The 12,461-nt window shown below is 33.9% G+C and overlaps 1 long non-coding RNA gene and 1 other non-coding gene across 2 annotated transcripts in view; one reads left to right on the forward strand and one right to left on the reverse strand.

Annotated features, from left to right (window-relative positions):
* LOC135323238 (uncharacterized) overlaps positions 1-12,461 on the reverse strand; it is a 336,953-nt gene that overhangs the window by 300,111 nt on the left and 24,381 nt on the right. The gene's annotated exons all lie outside the window — the stretch shown is intronic.
* Positions 7,381-7,484, forward strand: LOC116149153 (U6 spliceosomal RNA). Its single transcript, XR_004132783.1, has one exon. It is a non-coding gene; the product is annotated as a U6 spliceosomal RNA (small nuclear RNA).

Below are 12,461 nucleotides of genomic sequence, written 5' to 3' on the forward strand. Positions count from 1 at the left end.
AGGTTCATGGAAGTGAAGCTTAAAATAAACAGTTTGAGTTTCTAAAGGGGATGCATTTTGGCCACACAGCCACACAAGGGACCTACAGGGAAGCTCATTAAAAAGCAAGACAAGACCGACTCAAGAAGCAGTAAGAGTGAAGGGGTTAAGACTGTGAACTCTGAAATAAGACAGGTTGGGTTCAGAACTCAGCTTTGCCAATTTCTACCATGCAAACTTAGTAACACGTCTTCCCCTCTCATGTGCTAGCTCCCCCACATGTAAGACAGGAATGGTAACAGTAAGGGACATCATGGGGATGTTGTGGGAGATACGTGTGCTAAAAGAGTAAAAGCAAACAGATCATTCACTTGGGCCCGATCCATAAAAATATTTTCAGGCTGTGTGACACTCTGGGACCTGTCAAATTAGAAGAGCAGCTGTCAGCAGTTGATATTCCTGATGTTTCCCTAGTAACTCCCCACCAGCCGGCAAAGTAACAGAGAAAAACCATCTCTTGTATTGCACTGAATGCATTTCAAAAGGTATACCACTATCAGAAAATATAAAAACAGATTTGAGCACACAGAACTAAATACAAGTGTCTAAAATACTGCAATCAAGATTGAAAAACAAATAATACTGGAAAAGAGAATCTGAAACAAGACCCAGAAGTTTGAACATTCTTAGTATATAAAATACATAAGTCAGTTAAAATAAAAACAAATTCAAGATATGAATAGGTGCTTCATGAAATCTGGAATCGAAATAAGCAAAAAGAAAGAAAAATGTTTTCAACGTAACTGTGAACCAAAGGCAGACATTACAATTACTATAAAAAAACATTATTGATTATTACAAATAGCAGAATTTTAAGACTAAGAACAAGTAGAAAGGGGAAACTTAAATGACCTTCAAAGCTTGTTGATAGGAATGTAGAACTGATACACACTTTCCAAGTATCACTAGGATAAAATAGGTCAAAAACCCAAAAATATATATACCATTTTACAAGGCACCCTATTGTTAAAATTTACAGTTAGAAAATTACCAGCTTTACAATGTTCTTTAAACTGTTTATAGTTTGAAGAAAAAAATGGAAAGAAAATAAGAGCACTTTAAAAGAAAGGATTCATTAAATGCATTAAAAATAAATATTCATGCAATGAAATATGCTACCCTTTAAAATAATGATGTATATCTGGTTTTATGGCATGAAAATGCATGATTTGACATTCAATATACAAAGCAGGTTACAAAACTATGTAATATCTCATTATTCCTTAAAACACACAGAAAGAGAAATGAGAGATAAAGAAAGGCAAGAGAGAGGGAAAGAGTAAGAAAAAGAAAAAGAGACAGAGAAGGCAGATATATGGACACCAGAATTAGAATGATTAGACACACATGATTTATGTTTGCTTCATTATACTTTGTTTGCAATAATTTTAATAGGATCATATATTTAGTTGAAAATAAAAACATTTCCATTAAATATGGGTAAAAAATATTTTGTCAACAGCCTTCCTGGATAAACTAATGTTCTAGATTGGAAGATAGCAGCTCTGTTCCAAAGAATCTCAATATGGTAGCTGAAACGTAACAAAATAGTGTTCACCATCTTTCAGCAATGAGGCAGTGATCCTTTAAATCACAGTTTAAAACGGCTCATCTTTCTGGAATGTCATTTTCCTCAAGGATTTTGAGGATAAATGAAGCTTTGTGCTGTTAATATAGTGTTGTAATATAGGAGCATCTTGTCTCAAAAAATATGTATGCTTCTTGATTTTCCCAAAATGTTCATTAGCATGACTTAGAAAACAAATCAATGAGTGGGTTCTCATCTTTGAAAAATTCGTATTTAGAAATATTGATAATGAAAACAGAAGTCATTTTAAATACCTGCTTTTTCATGTGCATGCAGGCTTGCTTAGGTAAATATATATTGGTAGGCCAAATTATTAAGTACATTTGAATGATCAGTTTTTCTCATGAGGAGATAATTAGAGACAAAACTACAGATACGTTTTTAAAATGCTGGCTTAACATAAATGCAATCATTTTAATGGAAGAGAGGCTCAAGAAATTATAACATTTTGTGGATTTTATTTTCAGGACTAAGTAATTTTTGCAAGTAGCAGCTAACTGCAGAAAATTAAGTGAGAGACAAAGAAAGCTGATTCTGGGCAGATGAATTATTTGAGAGGCTTAATTCATTTACATATTTAGAAAATATACAATTATTAGTCATCTTTATCCACAGAGAAAGTGTTGTGGCAAGTATTTCCCTGAAATTAAATAAACAGACTGACCAGTGGATCAGAGAGTATTTTTTTGTGTTGTATAAACCAATCACTTTTCAGCATACTAGTTCCTCTGAATAACTCTTCCACTTCAAAACCAGTTTTGTTAGTTTTTAGCCACTTTGAAAGCTACTATAAATATATTAGTATGCAAATGATATACTAACATTGACGTTGGAATCTAATATTTTAAGATCCTGCTTGAATCATATTTTTGTCATTAAAATCAGCTGTGGATATTCTCCATGACTCACAATTGTCTCTCACCAAGGTGACATTCATGAGGTATTTGTTGGGTGGTTTGGTAAGTATGGACTCAATAAATAAACTACTCTCACCCACCCTACCTACCAACATCATCCCGCTGGCCAGCTTTGCTCCCCAACCTGCAGCTATCAGTAGCAGTTAGAAGACCTGATTTGCCCCAGCTTTCAAACTTTTCCAACATGGAATTTGAGTAAGTTGGTCCCTTTTACTTGTCAGGATGTTATATAACTAACTGATAATCAGGAATAATATTAAATTGTTTCTGTCAACCTGAGGATTAATATGAGGGTCTTTCGATAGAGTATTTTTTGTTCTCTGACATCTTATTCTTTCCTATCTGACAGTAAGTCCAGCAAGCCAAGTCAGTAAGTGTAAGCCCTAAGCCATTCTTGCAAATATAAGATACTACTCTCTCATACCTTTTTATTTTTTGCCTTTTCCTAGATTTATCACTTCTCTACCACTTGACTTTAAAATCAAAAGATCTAACAATCTGCGAGACTTCAGGCAAGTCATTTAATGATGTTAGGTATCTTTATCAGCAAAAGAGGATTAAGGATGGCCAGATTACAGAGTTCTTAGGAGAATTAAGTTGAAAAAACGTACCTGAAAATACTTTATAAATTGTAAACATCACATAAGTTGGCGATACCATGTGTTTCCTACCTTTGCAGTTTCTTTTCGTTCCACAATATACGCATTATTTTTATAGGTTTTTACACTTCTGTTGTGTGACACCTGTATATTGAAACTATTCAACATTTTACTCATGTATGAGACTGTGGACAGGAGATGACATTGCATTCAGAAGTCCTGAATAGAATAATGCCAGTGTGGCCATTTCTGATTTTTCACTTTAACAAGTTGCTTATTGAGAAGAATGATTTCACATGAAAAATGGCTGGACTTTTATCAGTTATACTTCCACAAAGAATATTTAAAAAGCAGTCCTTTAAAAAATTATGTGGGTTATTTATAACTTCTCCTATTTCTTTCGTCTTAATGGCTATACAATATATGATATTTTATAGCCTCTAATTTCCATTATCAGTCTGCAAGTCTGCATTTCTTTCTTTGTTGACTCATATATTTGCAAATTATTTATTCATCCCAAGATACATTCATGCAGTTGAAATAAAAGAATAATGTCAAGGCTGAGCAGGAGTAAAAGTGACTCAGTAAAAGGCACATAAATCTTTTTCTCCTTTTTCTCTCCATGTCTCAAATTAGACTAGTACCAAAGTTTTAGAATATTTTTTTTAAATACTGAAAGCTGATTTCTGTGAATAAAGGGTCCACTTTCTTGTCTACCTTGCTAATGCTAATTCCACTTCATTCTCTATCCAGGGAATGTTCAGTCGTGTTGTAAATACATGTATTTCACCATTTTTTCAGATTTCCCATAGAAGACAGGATTTTTTCCATTCGGATTTTTGTTTTTATAAATTTAGTATTTCACATGGATCTCTTTATTTTCAAGAATACTGTTTCTATAAACTTCCTTACCCTTTATCTTGTTTGTTTCTTCCTAGACTGGTTTCATTTGATTATTTTAACTTACTATCTATGCTATTGAAGGTCACCGTCCTTGAACTTATTTCCTTGAGAACTTTCCAGTTTCACATACTGTGTTTATAAGGCTATAATTGACTTTTTAAAAATTATCTAATAATCTCTCTGTAACACTTAGTTACAGAATGTCCTTGGATGTTTCTGTGCATAAGGTATTCTTTGGCAGTAAGAATATGTCAACACACTGACATTGAACTGACTCTGGAACACAAATGAATTAGTCTAACTTGCTGTTTATTGTCTTCATAAAAGATAGCTATATATTTGCTATCAAAACTACTAACTGGTATTTGACTATTCTTAGTATTGAGATGACCTTTCTGCATGAAGCTAGTAAGATTTTCCCATTGCACATGCAGTCTAACTGTTAACATATGCATGCCTAAATCAAGTCCATTTTCTAATTTGTAACAAACTACCAACATGGAGGTAAGCAGAGCAAAGTAAAAATACATAATTTTAGGATGCCAGATAACTTAATAAACACTAAGGTATACAAATGAAAATCATAAACTTTCTTGTGGTAATCACAAAAATTAAGGCCTGCAAGATTGTTGATTTCACATGGATTCTAAATGTAGCAAATGTTGTAGGACAGCACAAAGAAGGTCATCAGATTCAACCTGTTATTAAGCAACTACCATGCAAGACATTGAACAAGCAAATAAAATAAAGATAAAGACAAAAAGGATACTGTCTTAGTTCCTAAGTTATGGGAAAACAGAGAGGTGCATTAATACATTGGACTGAACATTGTATCATAATGAAATCTCATGTAGTGGAACAGAAAAAGTATAATGAAATCAGGGAAAGGGAAAAAATGAATTATGACCTAAAGAATCAGGAAAGGCTGGAGATGGGTGCTCAGATAAGATTTCCATGGGCAGAGATGGAAGAGATTTTCTTTTTAGAGACAATAATGTGAACACAGGAGCAGAAATGACAATATACAGTGTACATTAAAGAATGTTGAGAAATCTGAAGTGCCTTAGAAAATTGTATTTAAATTATAGGAGATTCAGATCAGATTATAAGGAAAAACTTGAATAATATTCAGTAATAATATATGAATTTCTATACATATGATGGATTCAAAAGTTTTGAAACAGAAAAGTTAATGGTTGGGATTATGCTTCGAAAGTGCCATTCTGGGGTCCTACAGGTGGACTGAATGAAAAACTGGAAAAGGATGTATTTAAGAGACAACTGGAATAATCTAACTGAGAGATAATGACAACTTAAATTTAAAAAAACAGCTGGTTATATTGTAGTCAAAGAATTGATTTATCAGCTGATTTTAAACTCTGAAAGAAGAGGAGCTGTTTAAAAGTGACTCTAGAATTTCAAGGCTTAAGGATCATATTGGGTAACTAAGAAGGCATGGAACACAGCAAGAAAACACAGCTTTGATAGTAGTTATTAGTGACCATTTTCTTTTTTTCTACCAAATTCTCAAACTGTTAATCCTTCTCATTCTCAATATGGTCATTCTGTGCTATTCCTGGATCAGACTTTACTGTGATGTATTTGCAAATAGCCACATTCTCTCATCTCTACCAATCTATTCAATGATAACATTGTCGCCTTCATAGACTCAGGAAATGTAGTCTCTGGAATAAACAGTAGGTTCTCATTCTGCAACTTGAGTTTCATTTGATTCCATTCACTCCAAGTATATAATGTTCTCCGAGAGAATCACACCCTAATGCCCATTTTAAAATCATGAGTCATCACTACACTTGTGCAGACTTCCATTTTTTTTCTCTTTACCCTATTCTGTCTAGAATTTGTATTTATTATCAGAATTCCTATGTAATAGTACAGTTGTGAACTCAGCTTCAGCACCTCAGCCATAATATTGTCTTGTTCTTACCTCTTATTCTAAAAAATGACTTTTTACCCTATGTTGTATACTATTGCTTTTTCTTGGCCCAGTCTCTGAGATTTGCTTACTTTTTTTCTAAGTGCTCAATCTGACCTGTTTTATTACAGATATCTTTAAAAAACCAAAAAGTCAAGAGAAAAACTATAAATTTTGAATGTGTGTGGCTAGTTTACTTTTCTGGAGTTAGTCTAAGTATCTGTCAATATCTGTCCCATCTTTGTGTATGGTGCTACATAAAATATTTTTTCTCCCAAATACCAGAGTATGTCTTGAGATTTTATAGATATTATAGGAAGGATGGTGACTTAATTTGGGAGTATACTGATCCCAATTAGAAGTAGAACATTCATATAGCAATGCCCAACAGGAAACTGGATTGATGGCAAGAGAGTAATAATATGAATATTATAAACAAGCCTATTGTTAATGGGCTTATGTTTCAAGATGTTAAACTTGCCACATTCATTTAACTACCTTCTTAGCCATCACTGAAATGATTGTATAAGAATTCTTTTTAAGTCTTAAAAATCAATGATATTTGGAGAGAGACAACAGAATATAGCATATTTTGAAAGACAGATAGCAGATGGGTGGCTACTTTACAACCAAAAATGTGGCTGAGGAATTGATGATGAAATATTTGTAAGTTAGTGTAAGAAAGAGAAGATTCATCTCCTGAACCATGCACAGCATTCATGTTATGAAATTTCAAGCGTTAAGACCAGATTATTGGAATTTAATTTCTGACAACACAAAATAGAAAGGCTTAGAATTTAGGAACATTAGGCTTGTGAGGAAGCAATGCTGAGGAGCAGGCCTATAATCAAAGGGATTAACTGGAGGTCCACACATGCAATGTAAGTTAATGGGAATTGTCAGAGAGATTACATATATCCAAAATAAAAGACTTAAATGAATAATAAAGGAAGTCTAACATCGAAGTAATTGAAACTTCCAGAAAGAGAGGTCAGAGTAAATAGAGGAAGGGAAACTATCAAAGACACAATATAGGAAATTTTCCCAGACCTGAAGAACATGAGTCTCCATAATAAAAGAGTCCACGGGGTGCTCAGACAACCATGGAACTATCAATGTTAGGGCACAGCATTAAAATCTCTTCTAGGATAAAGAGAAAAGGAATAAGCAATAAATAAACATTCTAAAATCTTCCAAAAGCTATTAAAATAGGACACAAATAAAAGAATAAGAAAAAATGACACTGAGCTTCTCAATAACAATATTGGACCCTAAAGGACAATGAAATTACAATGAAAGGACAATTTATATGTATGCGTAAAATATGATTTCTAATCAAGAATTCTATAAGATAGCCAAAGGTTTAAACTATGTGAGGATAAGACTTTTCCACATACAGTGCTTGCTTCAGCAGCACATATACTTAAATTGGGATGATACAGAGATTAGCGTGGCCTCTGCACAAGGATGACAGGCAAATTCGTGAAGCGTTCCAAATTTTTTATACAAGATCTTATGGTAGCTCACGGAGAAAAAAAGGTGACAATGAATAATATATATGTTCATGTATAACCGAAAAATTGTGCTCTACAATGGAATTTGACACAACGTTGTAAAATGATTATAAGTCAATAAAAAATGTTTAAAAAAAGACTTTTCACATACACAATGACTAAGAAAATTTAATATCTTTGATTAGGGATCTAATTGAGATATGCATCTCATATTCTAGAAGAGGAAGCCAGCTTGATTTCATCTATGGACCCAATCTGTGGCTTCCCCACAACCATTCCCCTTGGAGATATCCTCTCAAGAAGACTCTGTACTTGGCATGTGACTTGCTTTGAATAGCAGAATAGGAAGATGAAAGCAGAGATTTGAAAGAGTGCACGCACATTTTCCTTTCCCTTTGGTTCTTTCAGTTGCCATGAGACCATGTCAAGAGAACAGGGCGAGTCTACTGGAGAAGAGAGACTTGTGTATGTGAGAAATCTGTCAACCACACTAGCTGAGGCCATACTAGACCAGCATGTCCCAAGCTGACCTAGACAACTAAACAAAATGTATGAGTAAGCTCAGCCAAGTTCAGCCAAGTCCCACCCAGTCAGCAGAGCGCTCCCCCATAAACCAATCTCTAGCCTTAAGAAAAATTTCAATAACTATCTTTTGGCTTTTTATTTTACACCACTAAATCACTACTAAATATGTATTTCAAAGGTTTGGCCAACTAACGGAAATAACATCTAAAATGGGTTAATTTGGGGGAATGAGACTGAGGGGTGCAATAGATATGCTTGCTTTCATTATAGCCTTTCAGTAGTAAATGATTTTTTTAAATCACAAGCGTGTTTTAAATTTTTTAAATGATGACAGATAGGGTTCTACATAAAGTTGTATGCCAAAGGAATTTTATTGTTTATATTGTTGCTGTTTTGTTTGATCTGAATGAGAAAGAAAAAGTGAAAATCTAGCAATACACTTGGGTGGGAGAGGTGAATATGAATGCTATTTTCTACCCTGAAAACATGAAGGTCTAGAATAATAAGTAGCTGACAAGAACTTAGTATCCTTAGGAACAGAGACAGATTTCTGTTGGGGCAAGACTGAAATTGATTTTGTTTTCTAAGGAACAGAGCTTCTGGAGGAGCACAGACTATTGTGGGTAGAGGAGTTATGGAGGCAGAAGTTAACAGTAAGGGACTGTATTTTTGCCTTTGATTGAGAAACTCGGTATGAAAGGTATGGCTAAACTCAACCAGCTTCCCAACTTTGAATACACCTTTACTTAAAATATTTTTTCATGTGAGAATTGCTTGAAAACTCCAGATTTTTCTGGGCCTGGACTTCAGCAGAAATCTTATAAAGAGTTCACCAGGCAAATGTAAAATTTAGCTTAGACTCTAATTACAGTGTCACATATAGTGAAATACCTGATTCTAAATTAATAAGCCGGTGCTTGTACATGAATGCATGGATTACAGCTGTTACCCAAGGAAAATACTTCTTTTAAGATAGTGGAAAATAGGAGCTTTTCCTTTATCTGAGGAGTATATGGGATGAAAATACATGACTGGAAATTCAAACGTATCATTTAAAAAAACAGTTAGGTTTCAGAGCTTCATTTAACTAAAGCATAAAACTTCTAAGTATAGTGTGATGTAAATGTGCCCAAGTAATCACTGTGCTTGGATGGAGCAAAGATTATTATTCAAAGTAAACCCATTTCTCCTTCTGTATGAAACAGACATTACAAGAAATAAACAAGCTAACAACATAGTCATTAAGTGAGGATAAAAATGCTCAAAGATTCTGTGTTTAGTAAGAATATATTAACAATAAGTTTAAATGTTTCAGCCCCCCATAATCTCCTTCAGTCCTCCTCAAGCACCTAAAGAAGTCTTCAATCTCAGAAAGCACAGAAACATACAAGTTCAAGACAAATCAACTAATCTCTGTTGTCCACATCCCCTCCACCCAAGTCCTGACATAGACATTGTTGAATAAAGAGTGATTTCCCTGACAACGTCCATCTATTTCCAATCACAGTGGAAGCCCCAGACCCCTGTATGCATGAATGTGCACCTATGTATTAAAAACAACTGCTAATCTCTCTCATTTACTTAAATATGAGAGTCCAAATAATTCAAATTGATCTTACATAAATTATTAAAATACCCAATGTTCTTCAACAAAAAACACTTTGACAATATGGTACCATCTAATTAAACAAAGAGAAATTTAAAGCAATATGAGTGACTGTACTTCTCTGTTAATACATAACTGCTAACCTGTGATTTCCTATGAGAGCAATGTAAAGAATTATGAGTACTTGTTTTCATGGTCAGATGTTTAATGAGATGCTTACTCCTGCAAGTATACAGTGGATGCTACAGACTGAATTCAACTAACATGTGTATTATTTAGTACTGAGAGAAAATAAAAGATGGTCTCTAAAGGCAGAATTGAAAACATTCTTTTGCTGTTAGAATATTAAAACAAGGTGTTTATAAGAACTCTGGCTGAAAGCCACCAAAAATCAGGTCCAAGTATATATGAGAATGCAAAACCAGTAACTCCTGTTAATGAGATTAGAAGAATTATATGGAAACAGCACTCATTTGGGTTGACAATTATTCCTGGATGTGAAATATATATAGAGAGAAGGTGGACAGCCCATTATTGAATCACATGACCTGAGTAGAGTTAGGAAGTAACAGATGATCTGGGGCTCTTCTCAAACCATTAAAACTCAAGAAAGTAATACAAAAATTTTAATATAAAACATAAAAATGTTTTATTTTTTACTTCTGAGAGCAGAAGAATGCACAAATTTCAAGTTTGCTTAACATATACTTGACTTTAACAGGAATGAGAAGTTTCAATAATGACTATGCTAGGAATTTGTATTTTTGCCTAATTACATGTACGGTCATGAAACATAAGGGAATTATGATCATATCATTACATAAAGGATCTCTTTAAGATCCTTGTTTTCATATGCTTATCATCCTGGATATAATCACAGATATTGATGGATAGTTTTACCTCTGAATCTGCAGAGTATGAAATTCTCAAGAGTTGCTGATATACTGTTGTTTAATCACACACTATTTCTAAATGACCTCATGAAAGAGTTGCCCAAAGAAGACCACAGTAAGACATGGCTTAACAGTTTTAGGTGAACTTCTTAACCATAGTGATGAAGATGCTCAGGTTTCTTTTCAAGGGCTAATTAAAATGATTTTTTTAATTGACAAGGGTAGATGAGGGAACGACCATTGTGCTGTGTGCTTGGCTTTGTGAGTGTGTGTGCATATGTAGGCAGGGAGAGGTTGTCAAATGAGAAAACGGGGAGCAAAACTGAGCTCTTGACTTACCATATACTCTTACCTTAAAGAGGGGCATTTTTGCACCAAAAGTAAGAAAATATGTACACTATATAGAGAGAGTAATTTCAAGGAATACATGTAACTTAATTTAAAATGTCCCATATTGTTCTTCTTCTTTTTCTCATTTCACCACAGACCAGTGAATACTTGGTCTACACAGTGATGTAGAGGCAAGTACAGGTAAATGGCCATGTTTGCACTAGTCTTACCATCACTGACGCAGAGAAAGACTCATGGCAAAGGACTATAACCTGAGTAGATACAATTCCATCAAAGCGGGATACAATCACACTTCACAGGTAGAACTTGCCATTGATTTGTCTGATATGTGGATATATTCCATATATGATCTTATTTTGAAAAACAAAGTAAAAGAAAGATCTTGTAGGGTCTGATGTGATACTGAGAGCGAAGTAGTGAAGATGATGATTATGGGGAAATGGCAGAAATATCATGCAAGGAATACTCAAAAGCATTGTTTTATATGCTATAAAGCACTAGGTTTTTATCAAACTAAAAATATAACCAGAGAGGCCCTTATCTTGGAGGAAATGCTATCTTAATTTCTATTAGAAATTCCTGACTTTCCATCCTCTGTTTCTCATCTATTCAGATCAAAAGTCTGTGAACTGTGTGAACTACTAAGCATCTACGTTCACATAGAGTTCAATGACAGAAGAGGATTTCTGCCAATTCCTCTAGGCTTGAACAACTTAAGGTCAAAGGAAAAATCTAAAGGAACTAATTTATGTGAGATTATTTTACTAAAAAGAAAACAAACTAATATAAACTATCACTGTTTATTCTTTCAGCTTTGATGACACCCACCTTCCTTCACTTCCTTACAATAATTTCCGGCTTTCTTTGGTTTTTATCTAAAGTTTCCAAAGTTGAACATCGACCATTTTTACAATAATTAAATCCTACTTAAAAACTGGGGGTTTCCATGTGTGCATGAATGTATTCCTCTTCTTCCTCATCTAAATTTATTTAATCTTTTCAGAAATCCTGGGTTATGCATAGAGAGATTTAAAAATATCTTATCATTTGTTTCTTTTGTAGCAAAGGGGATGTATTCACCAAGACATTTCTATAAGGGGGGGTGGGGAAGCAAGCCCATAGAGAGGGAAAAGTCTACTAACTCAGGCAGTAAAAGAGCATTTTAATCACTTTTCAGAAATTGGAAACTGTTCTTTCCCTTGCAGTCTTAGAATTTATCATTCTCCAGGCTTAATTAATTAAGTTTCCTGCACAAAAAAAGATAAAATTGACAACACAAGATTCTGTTGAAAACTAGTTAAATTTTCTCTATAAATTGCTTTATTTCTATCTTGCTCTCAAAATATATTTCTTCTGCCTTAGTTGACTCAAGTTTAGCAAATGAAAACTTAATGGAGTGCATGGAGAACAATATGTCTTCACAAGAACAGTGTTTAAAGAACAAATTGCTCCATTTCTGCAGCTAGAAATAAGAGTTCAGATGGATTCTAAATGTCAGGAAACTTAGAAAGTGAAGGCACTTTTAAAAATTCAGGGTTTTTTTTTTCCTGTGTATTTAGTAATCTCATGATTTTTCTCATTTTCCCTACT

This window comes from Camelus dromedarius, chromosome 1 (genome assembly GCF_036321535.1).
Source record: "Camelus dromedarius isolate mCamDro1 chromosome 1, mCamDro1.pat, whole genome shotgun sequence".
Taxonomy (NCBI): domain Eukaryota; kingdom Metazoa; phylum Chordata; class Mammalia; order Artiodactyla; family Camelidae; genus Camelus; species Camelus dromedarius.